We start from the raw sequence: 16046 nt of genomic DNA on the forward strand, positions 1-16046 counted from the left end.
GCGCACTGAGCTGCTGCAGCTCTGAGATGGTGGAACCTCTTTTTTTTAATTAAATGACCTGCAGCTAGGGACATTCATTTATTGAAAGGGAACAACCCCTTTAAGGATGAGTCAAGTTCATTAAGAGGTTTAGTCTTTTTAATGAATTTGGTGCACGTTCCTCCAATAGGCGCTTCATGAATGCTGGTATAGAAATCCACCAGCCTTGATGAATCGGCCACCATAGGTTTACATGGCATGAGCATATACAGAACAGTTGTGTAGTATACGTTACCAGGCCCTCATGATGCTCTTGGTCCTGGATGGCCTTCCACAGTCTGCTTTCTTGCTTCATCATCTTGAAGGGCTCCACTTTCTTTTCTTCTGGCTGGCATGGTGCGGCTCTATCATCCTGCTCCTTTAACACGAAGGGACGACTGTAAAGCTGCCAGGAGCGTTTTTTTTATCCCCTTAGATCATTGTGACACCACAAAGTGATGACATAGACAAGTGGGTGAGGCGCCTTTATTCAGTCATCGGGTGTGGTCAGAAGAAATTAGCATATTCCGTGATGTTACTACAATGAGAACAGACATGAACATTCTATTCGGAACCCGACCGCCATTATCAGCGGAACCTTCACTGCTGTCAGATTGGCACTAAAAACAAAAAGAGACAGCGGTGAACCTGGACAGTAACAATCTACAGGGACTGTGACTGCTAAGCGGACTTCATGTCAGATGTTATGCAGTTTTGTCAGAAAAAAAACAATAAAATATATAAAAGACAGGCTCCAATAAACCTTAAACACTGGGCTATAGTCACAGATTCTCCTTCCACCTGCAGCACATTGCTCCCCTGCCTAACCCTCCCCGTCCTGCAGCATGTTTCTCACCGCTTAATTCTCCCACTCCTGCAGCACATCACTCCCCTGTCTAAACCTCCCCCTCTTGCGGCACATTGCTCCCGTCTAATCCTCCCCTCCTTGCAGCACATTGTGCCCTTTCTAAATCTCCCCCTTCCTGCACCACATCACCCACTGCCAAATCCCCTCTTGCACCACATCGCCCACTGCCAAATCCTGCACTTCCTGCAGCACATCGCTCCCTGACTAATCCTCTCCTATTGCATTACATCACTCCCCTGCATAAGCCACCTCTTCCTGCAGCACATCGCTTCCCTGCCTAAGCCTCCCCCTCCTGCATTACATCACTCCCTTGCCTAATCCTCCTCTTCCTGCAGCACAGCGCTCCCTGCCTAATCCTCCTCTTCCTGCAGCACATCGCTCCCCTGACCCCCTCTTACGTGACATCTTTTCTATCAGTTACATTTGTGAAGTAACTGCTGTCTCCTGTGAGCAGTGGAGAGCGAAGCTGAGAGCCAGGAGGCTCTGCCCCTCTGCCCCTTCTTGCCACATCATCATCCATCTACATCAGGGCTGTCAAACTCAAATATATAGAGGGCCAAAAGGAAGAGTTTAACTCAGAAAAATAAGTCAACACTTTATCAGATGTTTCTGTGAAAACTTGAGTACAACAAATAAGATTTTGTTATTTTCCCTCAGTTATAAAAAAAATAGTTATGAGAAAAGTGTGACAAAGAGGAGTCATAAAATGCACCAAAATGAAATATCACAATTTATGGCTCAAATTGAGGTGAAGCAAGGAAGAGGTTGAGCTTAGCTAATGAGATGCATCAAACATACAGGTGCTTCTCACAAAATTAGAATATCATCAAAAAGTTTATTTATTTCAGTTCTTCAATCCAAAAAGTGAAACTCATATATTATACAGAGTCATTACAGAGTGATCTATTTCAAGTGTTTATTTCTGTTAATGTTGATAATGATGGCTTACAGCCAATGAAAACACAAAGTCATTATCTCAGTAAATTCGAATAATTAACAAAAAACACCTGCAAAGGCTTCTTACACATTTAAAAAGGTCCCTTTGTCTGTTTCAGTAGGCTCCACAATCATGGGGAAGACTGATGACTTGACAGATGTCCAGAAGGCAGTCATTGACACACTCCACAAGGAGTGTAAACCACAAAAGGTCATTGCTAAAGAAGCTGGCTGTTAACAGAGTGCTGTATCCAAGCATATTTATGGAAAGTTGAGTGGAAAGAAAAAGTGTGGTAGGAAGAGGTGCACAAGCAACCGGGATAACCGCAGCCTTGAAAAGATTGTTAAGGAAAGGCCATTCAAACATTTGGGGAAGATTCACAAGGAGTGGACTGCTGCTGGAGTCATTGCTTCAAGAGCCACCACACACAGACGTATCCAGGACATGGGCTACAAGTGTCACATTCCTTGTGTCGAGCCACTCATCACCAATACACAACGCCAGAAGCATCTTACCTGGGCCAAGGAGAAAAACACCTGGACTGTTGCTCAGTGGTCCAAGGTGTTGTTTTCCGATGAAAGTAAATTTTGCATTTAATTTGGAAATCAAGGTCCCAGAGTCTGGAGGAAGAGTGGAGAGGCCACAATCCAAGCTGCTTGAGGTCTCGTGTGAAGTTTCCACAATCGGTGATGGTTTGGGGAGCCATGTCATCTGCTGGTGTAGGTCCACTGTGTTTTATCAAGACCAAAGTCAGCGCACCCGTCTACCAGGACATTGTAGAGCCCTTCATGCTTCCCTCTGCCCACAAGCTTTTTGGAGATGGAAATGTCATTTTCCAGCAGGACTTGGCCCCTGTCCACACTGCCAAAAGTACCAATACCTGGTTTACACAACAGTATCACTGTGCTTGATTGGCAGCAAACTCACCTGACCTTAACCCCATAGAGAATCTATTATAGAGAATCTATGGGGTATTGTCAAGAGAAAGATGAGAGACACCAGACCCAACAATGCAGACGAGCTGAAGGCTTCTATCAAAGCCACCTGGGCTTCCATAACACCTCAGCAGTGTCACAGGCTGATCGCCTCCATGCCACATTGCCGCATTGATGCAGTAATTGATGCAAAAGGAGCCTGGCCAAGTATTGAGGGCATTTACTGAACATACATTTCAATAGGACAACATTTCAGATTTTAAAAACATTTTTCAAGCTGGTGTTATAAAGTATTCTAATTTACTGAGATAATAACATTAACAGAAATAAACACTTGAAATAGATCACTCTGTCTGTAATGACTCTATATAATATGAGTTTTACTATTTGTATTGAAGAACTGAAATAAATTAACTTTTTGATGATATTCTAATTTTGTGAGAAGCACCTATAGTATGCTATATGCCCAATTTTAACAAATGTACTGCAATTTTTGCTGAATGTGTTCAGAAATGTACTGATGTGTAAGCAGACAAATGCAGAGACTTAGGCTATGTGCCCACGATGCAGAAATGCTCCGGATTTTTCCTGAGCGTTTCTGCATCTCGCTGGCAGAAAAAACGCATGCGGATTGTACATGCGGATTGTACATGCGGATTGTACACGCGGAATGTACACGCGGATTGTACATGTGGATTGTATATGCGGATTGTACACGCGGATTGTACATGCGGATTGTATATGCGGATTGTACACGCGGATTGTACATGCGGATTGTATATGCGGATTGTACACGCGGATTGTACACGCGGATTGTACATGCGGATTGTACATGCGGATTGTATATGCGGATTGTACACGCGGATTGTACATGCGGATTGTATATGCGGATTGTACATGCGTTTTTCCTGCCAGGGACATGCAGAAGTGGAGCGTTCTTCACATGCATTTCCGCATGCGGGTTGACAAGCGCTTTACAAGCGATTTTAGCATCACTTGGAAAGTGCTTGTCAACTTGGTCACACTTTAGAAATCCATGAAAACGACATGGATTTATATAGTGTGACCCCAACGACTGGTTAAAAATAAAAAAATAAATCTATACTTACCTTCCGATGGCCCCCGCAGTCTCGCTTCGCTCCGTCCTGGCTGCCGGCAGATCGCGGTACACTGAAGGACCTGCCGTCACATGACTATGACGTCAGCGCTGGTCCTTCAGTCCATCGCGAGCTGCCGACATGGGAGGACGAGCGCAGCGGGGGCCGTCAGAAGGTAAATATAACATTTATTTTTTATTTTATTCTTTATTTTGACAGGTTCTATGGTACCCGGGTCCGGAGGAGAGTCTCCCATCCTCCACACGCGGGTACCATCCGCACATTGAACGCATGTATTCCGCATGTGCTTATCTAGTGAAGCGGAATCCATGCGTTCCAATGCAAGTCAATGGCCAGGAAAACGCTGCGCTTCCGCAAAATAATTGGTAGTGCTGCGTTTTTTTCCGCAATGATAATCCGCAGCGGAAATTTCCGCAGCATGTGCACAGCACATGCGGACTATCATTGGGGAACATGGCAGACCTTCTACCATGCGTCTTTAAGCGTTTCTGCAGCGTTTTTGCCATGCGGAAACGCTTAAAATACGCGTCGTGGGCACACAGCCTTAGGCTATGTGCCCACGTAGCGTTTTTGTAGCGTTTTTGCGGCGTTTTTACGGCCGCGAAAATGCTTGTAAAACAGTCTGCCATGCAAAGCCATGTGAATTCGGATGTGCTGTGCACATGATGCGCTAATTTGCGCGCCGAATTCGCATTACTTTGCAAAACGCAGCATGACCATTTCTACTGCGATTACGCTGAAGCTTATTCGCGATGCGTGTGGTATCTGGGAGGAAGACGAGACTACAACTCCTCTTCATCCCGGCTACCACGCGGTGAAAAAAAGAAATAAAAAAGTTAAAAACAAACAAAACCTGTATATTCACCTCTCCGGCGGCCCCCGGTCTGCTCTCCGGTCTCCTCCGGTCTGCTGTCTGTACTGTCAGGACCTGCGCTGACGTCATTTAGTCAGGTGATGGTCGCATGACCGCTGACGTCGGCATCAGGTGATGGTCGCGTGGCCATCAGCTGACTAAATGACGTCACCGCAGGTCCTGACCGTACACTGCGGGACGCTGAAGAGAGAAGACGCGGCCGGGAGCAGACCGGAGGAGACCGGAGAGCAGACCGGGGGCCGCCGGAGAGGTGAATATACAGTTGTTTTTTTTTATTTATTAACGTTTTGATTCTTTTTTTTACTATAGATGCTGCATTTAAAGCATCTAAGTTGTTCACACATTATAGATCCATTTCGGTTGCATGGATTTATATTGTGTGATCAACTTATCAAGCACTTTTCCAAGTGATGCTCAAAATCGCTTGGAAAATTGCTTGAAAAAATGCATGTGAAAACGCTTCTCTCTAGCAGAAAAAACGCATGTAAATCTGCATCAAATCTGCTAGGTGTGCACACAGCCTTATAGCTGGTTTTGCTCTGAGCTGAGATGTCCAGGCTGAATAATGCTCTGGGAGCAGAACCCATCAGCAGAATCTGTCTGTTTCCTGCCTTGTAGCAGTGGATCCCGGCTATTTAGCTCACAGAGCATTGTCTACACAAGATACAATTCTATCCAATTTTCAGCTGGGAACAGGACTATGGACAAGTTTTGCAGCAACTGCATTTGTGATATTAAATGTTGATCAATCTAGATTTTCTTCAGTGTTCTTATTCATTGCAGAAAATCTTAAAAAAGCCGAGGAATGTGGGCAACATGGTGGGTCAATGATTAACGCTGTGGGGCTGGGTTCATATAATAGCAAGGACAACATCTGCAAGGAGTTTGTATGTTCTCCCCGTGTTTGTGTGGGTTTCCTCCGGGTTCTCCGGTTTCCTCCCACACTCCAAAGACATACTGATAGGGAATTCATATTGTGAGCCCCAATGGGGACAGTGATGATAATGTCTGTAAGGTGCTACAAAATCTAACGGCGCTATATAAGAGAGTAAAATAAATATATAACTAAATAAAATGAATGTATTAAAAGGCTAAGATTGCAAAGAGCTTGTAAAAACAAGAAACTTTGCAATTTCCTTCTTATTCAAAATCTTCTCTGTTCTCAAGAAGGAAAAGATTTTTAATTCTGCAGTGTACAGCTCATTGCTATGGTTACTGATCACCTGAGAAGTGGCTGGTCTCCTTGGCAAGAAGCGCTCACTTGCAGACTGGTGGACTTCAGCGCCCCTGTGCCTGTCCCATTCTGCAGAGGCAAAGCCGCCTCTGCCCGCAGAATGCAAGAGGGCACAATTCAGACAAGCGGCTCAGCCAAGCCACCGGCCAGAACTGTAAATCTTCAGCTTCTGATGAGAGGAACACAAGACCACCCCTTTAATAAAGGAGTAGAGCAGAACTCATACAGTGATTAGTGGGGGTCTGACACCTGAAATCCCCAGACATCAGCTACTTCTGCAAGATGATGTACACAGTGTTAAGAGCTGGAATAGCACAGCTCCGCACACTGTGCAATGGCTGGTTTCAGGTACTACAGCTCAGATCACAATCATTTCAATAGGAGCTGCAGTACCAAGATCGGCCACTACACAGTGTACAGAGCTGTGCTGTTTGGGCTCTCTACGCTGAGTATTTCCAGCTGCTGTCTTATTGGTGAGGGGGCCGTGTGTTGGAACCTCACTGATCTGATATTGATGACCAGGGTCGGACTGCGGTGTCTGGGGCCCACAGGGGAAATTAACTCTAGGGGCCCACCTACAGCAAGATGCAAATATCTGTTATCCGCTCTCGCTGTTATAGTGAAGCATTCACTGGCGGCTCCTGCACATCTACTGGGCGACACTCTAACTGGGATGGACATGTTTGCATTAAAGGGCTTCTTTGGTTAAAACTAGTGTTGAGCGAGTATGTTCTGTTAACCCTTTCGGCGAGTATGCTCGGGCCGAGCTCCGAGTATTTATAGCTCCTCGGTGATATGGTTGAATCGCTCCCGTGTGCATGATTTGCGACTGTTTGACGGTTTTAATACATGTGAGCAGGGTCGGTCTGGGCTGGCGGGATACCGGGAAATTTCCCGGTGGGCCCCGCCCCCTGCTGCAGAGTAGAGGGGGGAGAAGAGAACAAAAAAAAATCCTGCGGTTTTAAGGGGCACGGGCCCTTTAAAAGCGCAGGCATAGTGTATGCAGGGACGCGCGCACGCAGCGTTCATTACCTGAACCACCGCGGCGCACGTCCCTGTGAAGCAGCTGAAGCTGCGTGTCTCCCTTCGCCGGCCGGCGTATGACGTCATCGTCATGCGCCTGCTGTGAAGGAGGCGCGCAACTCAGGAGAAGGAGGACACCGCACGGGATCGCAGGAAGGTAAGAGGTGTGTGTGTGTGTGTGTGTGTGTGTGTGTGTAATGGTCTGGACACACAAGGCGGGGGCCAGCAGGACACACAAGGGGGGGCCCAGCTGGACAGACCCACAAGGGGGGGGGCCCAGCTGGACAGACACACAAGGGGGGGCCCAGCTGGACAGACACACAAGGGGGGACCAAGTTGGACAGACACACAAGGGGGGACCAAGTTGGACAGACACACAAGGGGGGGGCCCAGCTGGACAGACACACAAGGGGGGGCCCAGCTGGACAGACACACAAGGGGGGGGCCAAGTTGGACAGACACACAAGGGGGGGGCCAAGTTGGACAGACACACAAGGGGGGGGCCCAGCTGGACAGACACACAAGGGGGGGCCAAGTTGGACAGACACACAAGGGGGGGCCCAGCTGGACAGACACACAAGGGGGGGGCCCAGCTGGACAGACACACAAGGGGGGGCCAAGTTGGACAGACACACAAGGGGGGGCCCAGCTGGACAGACACACAAGGGGGGGGCCCAGCTGGACAGACACACAAGGGGGGGCCAAGCTGGACAGACACACAAGGGGTGGGCCCAGCTGGACAGACACACAAGGGGGGGCCCAGCTGGACAGACAAACAAGGGGGGGCCCAGCTGGACAGACACACAAGGGGGGGCCCAGCTGGACAGACACACAAGGGGGGGCCCAGCTGGACAGACACACAAGGGGGGGCCCAGCTGGACAGACACACAAGGGGGGGCCCAGCTGGACAGACACACAAGGGGGGCCCAGCTGGACAGACACACAAGGGGGGGCCCAGCTGGACAGACACACAAGGGGGGGGCCAAGTTGGACAGACACACAAGGGGGGGGCCAAGTTGGACAGACACACAAGGGGGGGGCCCAGCTGGACAGACACACAAGGGGGGGCCAAGTTGGACAGACACACAAGGGGGGGCCCAGCTGGACAGACACACAAGGGGGGGGCCCAGCTGGACAGACACACAAGGGGGGCCAAGTTGGACAGACACACAAGGGGGGGCCCAGCTGGACAGACACACAAGGGGGGGCCCAGCTGGACAGACACACAAGGGGGGGCCAAGCTGGACAGACACACAAGGGGTGGGCCCAGCTGGACAGACACACAAGGGGGGGCCCAGCTGGACAGACAAACAAGGGGGGGCCCAGCTGGACAGACACACAAGGGGGGGCCCAGCTGGACAGACACACAAGGGGGGGCCCAGCTGGACAGACACACAAGGGGGGGCCCAGCTGGACAGACACACAAGGGGGGGCCCAGCTGGACAGACACACAAGGGGGGCCCAGCTGGACAGACACACAAGGGGGGGCCCAGCTGGACAGACACACAAGGGGGGGCCCAGCTGGACAGACACACAAGTGGGGGCCCAGCTGGACAGACACACAAGGGGGGGCCCAGCTGGACAGACACACAAGGGGGGCCCAGCTGGACAGACACACAAGTGGGGGCCCAGCTGGACAGACACACAAGGGGGGGGCCCAGCTGGACAGACACACAAGGGGGGGCCAAGTTGGACAGACACACAAGGGGGGGCCCAGCTGGACAGACACACAAGGGGGGGGCCCAGCTGGACAGACACACAAGGGGGGGCCCAGCTGGACAGACACACAAGGGGGGGCCAAGCTGGACAGACACACAAGGGGTGGGCCCAGCTGGACAGACACACAAGGGGGGGCCCAGCTGGACAGACACACAAGGGGGGGCCCAGCTGGACAGACACACAAGGGGGGGCCCAGCTGGAGAGACACACAAGGGGGGGCCCAGCTGGACAGACACACAAGGGGGGCCCAGCTGGACAGACACACAAGGGGGGGCCCAGCTGGACAGACACACAAGGGGGGGCCCAGCTGGACAGACACACAAGGGGGGGCCCAGCTGGACAGACACACAAGGGGGGGCCCAGCTGGACAGACACACAAGGGGGGGCCCAGCTGGACAGACACACAAGGGGGGCCCAGCAGGACAGACACACAAGGGGGGCCCAGCTGGACAGACACACAAGGGAGGCCCAGCTGGACAGACACACAAGGGGGGGCCAAGCTGGACAGACACACAAGGGGGGGACAAGTTGGACAGACACACAAGGGGGGGGCCCAGCTGGACAGACACACAAGGGGGGGCCCAGCTGGACAGACACACGAGGGGGGACCCAGCTGGACAGACACACGAGGGGGGGCCCAGCTGGACAGACACACGAGGGGGGGCCCAGCTGGACAGACACACGAGGGGGGGCCCAGCTGGACGGACACACGAGGGGGGGCCCAGCTGGACGGACACACGAGGGGGGGCCCAGCTGGACAGACACACAAGGGGGGGCCAAGCTGGACAGACACACAAGGGGGGGCCAAGTTGGACAGACACACAAGGGGGGGGCCCAGCTGGACAGACACACAAGGGGGGGCCCAGCTGGACAGACACACGAGGGGGGACCCAGCTGGACAGACACACGAGGGGGGGCCCAGCTGGACAGACACACGAGGGGGGGCCCAGCTGGACAGACACACGAAGGGGGGCCCAGCTGGACGGACACACGAGGGGGGGCCCAGCTGGACGGACACACGAGGGGGTGCCCAGCTGGACGGACACACGAGGGGGGGCCCAGCTGGACGGACACACGAGGGGGGGCCCAGCTGGACGGACACACGAGGGGGGGCCCAGCTGGACACACGAGGGGGGAACCCTGGCTGGATACGCAAGGGGGGGGCCCTGGCTGGACACGCAAGGGGGGGAGCCTTGGCTGGACATGCAAGGGGGGAGCCCTGGCTGGACACGCAAGGGAGAGGAGCCCTGGCTGGACACACAAGGGGGAGCCCTGGCAGGACACACAAGGGGGAACCAAGGTGGACCCAGGCAAAGGGGGGTGGGCAGGATGGGTATATGGGGGGCAGGCTGGACACATGGAGGCCAGAATGGATATATGGGGGGCAGGATGGATATATGGGGGGGCAGGATGGATATATGGGGGGGCAAGATGGATATATGGAGGCCAGGATGGATATATGGGGGGGGGCAAGCTGGACTTATGGAGGCCAGGATGGATATATGGGGGAGGGGGGGCAGGCTGAACACATGGAGGCCAGGATGGATATATGGGGGGGGACAGGCTGGACACATGGGGTGCTAGGATGAATATGTGGGGGGGGCGGGCTCGATACACATGGGCTAGCGTAAATATATGGAGGGGCACGCTGGATATATGGGGGGTGTCAGGATGGATATATGCAGGGGGTAAGGGCAGTATGGATATATGAGGGGAGAGGCTGGACACATGGAGGCCAGGATGAATATGTAGAGGGCAGGCTGGACACATGGAGGATATATGGGGGGGACATATGGGGGCGCAGGCTGGAAACATGGAAGCAAGGATGGATATGTGGGGGGGCAGACTGGCACATGGGGGGGCTAGGATGGGTATATGGGAGGGGGCAGGCTCGATACACATGTGCTAGGATAAATATATGGAGGGGTCACACTAGACAAATGGTGGCCAGAAGGGACATATGGGGGTGCCTGGCTAGACAAGGGACTTAATTACTGTTTGGGAGCCAGATTGAGGAACATACTTTATTAGTTTATGGTGACCAGTGGGGAACATTATTACTTTAGATTCCAATTATTATTACATTATTACTTCTGTAATATAATTTACTTTTTAGGAAATTGTTTTCCATGGGATGGGACAAAAGAGGGGTCCTGTTACTGTGCAGGACGGCACTATGTTGCTTTTTTTCTTCAACTGGTGTAGTGTAGAGGTCGGGGGAGGGAAAGTGGGAATATTCTCTAGAAGAGATCAGTTATTAATAACTGTGTGTTATTTTCTGCAGAGATGATTCCTGGCTGGAAGAAGTGATGGCCGTCTGTGCCAGATGAAGAAGAAAAGCGAAGATGAAGGACTTCACCTAGAGACATCACTGGTGAGTCAGTGTATTACATGTACACTTACACTACACACGTGGTCAAAATTGTTGGTACCCCTCGTTTAATGAAAGAAAAACCCACAATGGTCACAGAAATAACTTCAATCTGATAAATTACAAATTTTTGAAAATGAAGAGATGAAGGTCAGACATTGATTTTCTGCTTCCACAGAATTTAAAAAAAAATTAACCTCATGAAATCGGCCTGGACAGAAATGATGGTTCTTCTTCTTAACTTAATATTTTGTTGAACCTTTTGAGGCAATCACTGCAATCAAACGATTCCTGTAACTGTCAATGAGACTTCTGCGCCTCTCGACAGGTATTTTGGCCGACTCCTCATGAGCAAACTGCTCCAGTTGTCTCGTGTTTGAAGGTTGCCTTTTCCAGAATGTTTCAGCTCTTTCCAAAGATGCTCCATAGGATTTAGTTCAGGGCTCATACAAGCCACTTCAGAATAGTCCAATGTTTTCCTCTTAGCCATTCTTGGGTGTTTTTAGCTGTGTGTGTTTTGGGTCATTATCCTGTTGCTAGACCTGCGACTGAGACCAAGCTTTCTGACACTGGGCAGCACATTTCTCTCTAGAATCCCTTGATAGTCTTGAGATTTCATTGTACCCTGCACAGATTCAAGACACCCTGTGCCAGGTGCAGCAAAGCAGCCCCAGAACATAACAGAGCCTCCACCATGTTTCACAGTAGGGACAGTGTTCTTTTCTTGATATTTTTCCATCTGTGAACATAGAGCTGATGTGCCTTGCCAAAAACTTCAATTTTTGTCTCATCTGTCCATAGTACATTCTCCCAGAAGATTTGTGGCTTGTCAACATGTAGTTTGGCAAATTCCAGTCTGGCCTTTTTACTATTTTTTTTTTCTACAATGGTGTTCTCCTTGGTCGTCTTACATGAAGTTCACTTTGGATCAAACAACGGTGGATAGTACGATCTGACACTGATGTTCCTTGAGCTTGAAGTTCACCTTTAATCTCTTTAGAAGTTATTCTGGGCTCTTTTGTTACCATTCATATTATCCGTCTCTTTGATTTGTCATCAATTTTCCTCCTGCAGCCACGTCCAGGGAGGTTGGCTACAGTCCCATGGATCTTAAATTTCTGAATAATATGTGCACCTGTAGTCACAGAAACATCAAGCTGCTTGGAGATGGTCTTATAACCTTTACCTTTTAACATGCTTTTCTATAATTTTCTTTCTAATCTCCTGAGACAGCTCTTTCCTTTGCTTCTTCTGGTCCATGTTGAGTGTGGTACACACCATGTCACCAAACAACACAGTGAGTATCTGTAGCCCTATATACAAGCACAGTGAGTATCTGTAGCCCTATATACAAGCACAGTGAGTATCTGTAACCCTATATACAGGCACAGTGAATATCTGTAACCCTATATACAGGCACAGTGAGTATCTGTAACCCTATATACAAGCACAGTGAGTATCTGTAACCCTATATACAGGCACAGTGAATATCTGTAACCCTATATACAGGCACAGTGAGTATCTGTAACCCTATATACAGGCACAGTGAGTATCTGTAACCCTATATACAGGCACAGTGAGTATCTGTAGCCCTATATACAGGCACAGTGAGTATCTGCAGCCCTATATATAGCACAGTGAGTATCTGTAGCCCTATATACAGGCCCACTGACTGATTACAAGATTGTAGACACCTGTGATGCTAATTAGTGGACACAACTTTATTTAACATGTCCCTTTTGTCACATTATTTTCAGGGGTACCATCATTTCTGTCCAGGCCGATTTCATGAGTTTAATTTTTTTTTTTAATTCAGTGGAAGCAGAAAAGCAATCTCTGACTTTCATTTGTTCATTTTCATAGATTTTTAATTTATTATTACTTTTGTCAGATTCAAGTTATTTCTGTGACCATTGTGGGTTTTTCTTTCATTAAACGAGGGGTACCAACAATTCTGACCACGTGTGTGTATATAGTATATACAGAACTCCTGTGTATGTCACTGGTGATCACTATATTATGTATACACTATATACAGAGCTTCTGTGTATAATGTCACTTGTGACCACTGTATTACCTGTGCAATATATACAGAGCTCCTGTGTATAATGTCACTGGTGACCACTGTATTACCTGTACACTATATACAGAGCTCCTGTGTATAATGTCACTGGTGACCACTGTAATACCTGTACACTAAATACAGAGCTCCAGTGTATAATGTCACTGGTGATCACTGTATTACCTGTACACTGACACTCTATACAGAGCTCCTGTGTATAATGTCACTGGTGAACCCTGTATTACCTGTACACTGACACTATATACTGAGCTCCAGTGTATAATGTCACTGGTGGTCACTGTATTGCCTGTACACTGTACACTATATACAGAGCTCCTGTGTATAATGTCACTGGTGATCCCTGTATTACCTGTACACTGACACTATATACAGAGCTCCTGTGTATAATGTCACTGGTGATTCCTGTATTACCTGTACACTGACACTATATACAGAGCTCCTGTGTATAATGTCACTGGTGGTAATAACAGTGTTGTTAGTATTGTGGTTTGTATTCATGATCAGTATTGTAGTATTTGGTCACTTTGGGGTGGTAATATGTGGTCTGGTCATGGTGTGGCCGTATTTGTTCCTTGTATGTAGTATTATTCGGTCACTATGTGGTGGTAATATGTGATCTAGTCATGGTGTGGCGATATTTGTCTCTTTTGTATGTGGTATTATTGGTGTTGATATAGTGGACTGTGTTGTGTATGGCAGTCATTTTGTTCTTGCTGATATTAACTAGGAAAAGATTTTTTTCCATTAGGCCACAGCCCCACCATCAGTATTCGGTCAGTATTTTTTCTCAGGAGTAGCTGCCAAAACCAGGAGTGGGTGATAAATACAGAATTGGTGACTTGTTTCTATTATACCTTTTCTCTGATTGTTCCTCACCTGGTTTTGGCTCCCACTCCTGAGAAAAAATACTGACTGAATACTGACCAAATACTGATAGTAGGGCCGCAGCCTTAGAGATTAAATACTTGGACCAGAGCGGCAGAGATGCACTTACAGGGGTTCTCCGGTGAAAACAAGTAATCACCTCTCCACAGGATCAGTGATGATATTGATTGGTGGGGGTCTGACTGCTGGGACACAATCGGCAGAATGTGGAGCTTTTCTCCCCATTAGACTGGAGCGGCATGTGAGATGCGACCACTCATCCAGTCATTCCCTCAGTGACTGTGAGCGCTGCTCTTTTTTGGAAGCTGCATTTTAAAATGGGGATAAGTGTCCTGTCAGGGATGAAACTTCCCCATTCTTCTGATAGGCGCCTTTTCCAATGTTCGGACCCAAACGATCAATAAGTGATCACCGATCCTGTGGATCCCATGGATCGGTGATAACTTGTTTTAACCAAAGAAGCCCTTTAATGCAAACTACCGTAATTGCACATCCCAGTTATAGTGGTGCACAGTAGATGTGCAGGAGCCGCCAGTCAATGCTCCACTATAACAGGGATAGCGGAAAACAGATATTTGCATATGGCTGTAGGTGGGCCCCTAGAGTCAGTTCTCCCTGTGGGCCCCAGACACCCCAGTCCGACCCTGCATGTGAGGAATGTGTAAGAAATAGACATTCCTCACATGTATTAACCCCTTAAGCCGCGGAGCATTTTCCGTTTTTGCATTTTCGCTTTTTGCTCCACTTGTTCCCAGAGCCATAGCGTTTTTATTTTTTAGTCAATATGGCCATGTTAGGGCTTATTTTTTGCGGGACGAGTTGTACTTTTTAACGCCATTACTAGTTTTACCATGCCGTGTACGGGAAAAGGGGAAAAAAATTCCAAGCGCCGTGAAATTGCAAAAAAAGTGCAATACCACTGAGGTTTTTTTTTATTTTTTTTACCACGTTCACTGAATGCTAAAACTGACCTGCCATTATTATTCTCCAGGTCATTACGAGTTCGTAGACACCAAACATGTATAGGTTCTTTTTTATTTAAGTGATGAAAAAAAATTCCAAAGTTTGGTAAAAAAAAAAAAAATGGTGCCATTTTCCGAGACCCGTAGCGTCTCCATTTTTCGGGATCTGGGGCAGGGTGAGGGCTTATTTTTTGTGAACCGAGCTGAAGTTTTTATAGATGCTATTTTGGGGTAGATCCGATGTTTTGATCGCCCGTTATTGCATTTTATTGCAATTTTACGGTGACCAAAAAACGTAATTCTGGCGTTTAGAATTTTTTTCTCATTACGCCATTTACCGATCGCATTAATTCTATTTTTATATTGATAGATCAGGCGATTCTGAACGCGTCAATGCCAAATATGTGTATGTGGGGTTTATTTTATGATTTTAGGGGGTGATTTAAACTTTTACATTTTTTTATTTTTTTTCATATTTTTTAAAACTTTTTTTTTTCACTTTTTGCTTGCTTCTGTAGTCTCCATAGGAGACTTGAAGCAGCAACTGTCCGATCGCCTCTGCTACATACAGGGGACCAGCAGTTCCCCTGTATGCAGCAGAAATGGTCCTGTCCTATGAGCGCCGACCACTAGATGGCGCTCATAGCGACAGGATCATTACAACCACTGGTGTCTGCTGCAGACCCAGGGTTGTCATGACCACACATCGCCGACCCGCGATCATGTGACGGGGTCGCCGATGGGCGGGGTAAGTGACGCGCTTCCAGGAAGCGCGCATTAAATGCCGCTGTCGGAGATTGACAGCGGCATTTAATATGTTAACAGCCGCTGGTGGATCGCGATTCCACCCGCGCCTGTTGCGGGCACATGTCAGCTGTAATAATCAGCTGACATGTGCTTGGTTCAGTGCGGGCTCAGCGCCGGAGCCCTCACTGAACCGGAGGATAACGACATGCGCGTACTAATACGTGACATGTCGTTAAGGGGTTAAAGCTGTCAAACAGTTGCAAATCATGCAC

Source organism: Phyllobates terribilis, unplaced genomic scaffold, assembly GCF_046119375.1.
Source record: "Phyllobates terribilis strain yellow unplaced genomic scaffold, ASM4611937v1 Scaffold_201__1_contigs__length_3545014, whole genome shotgun sequence".
NCBI lineage: Eukaryota > Metazoa > Chordata > Amphibia > Anura > Dendrobatidae > Phyllobates > Phyllobates terribilis.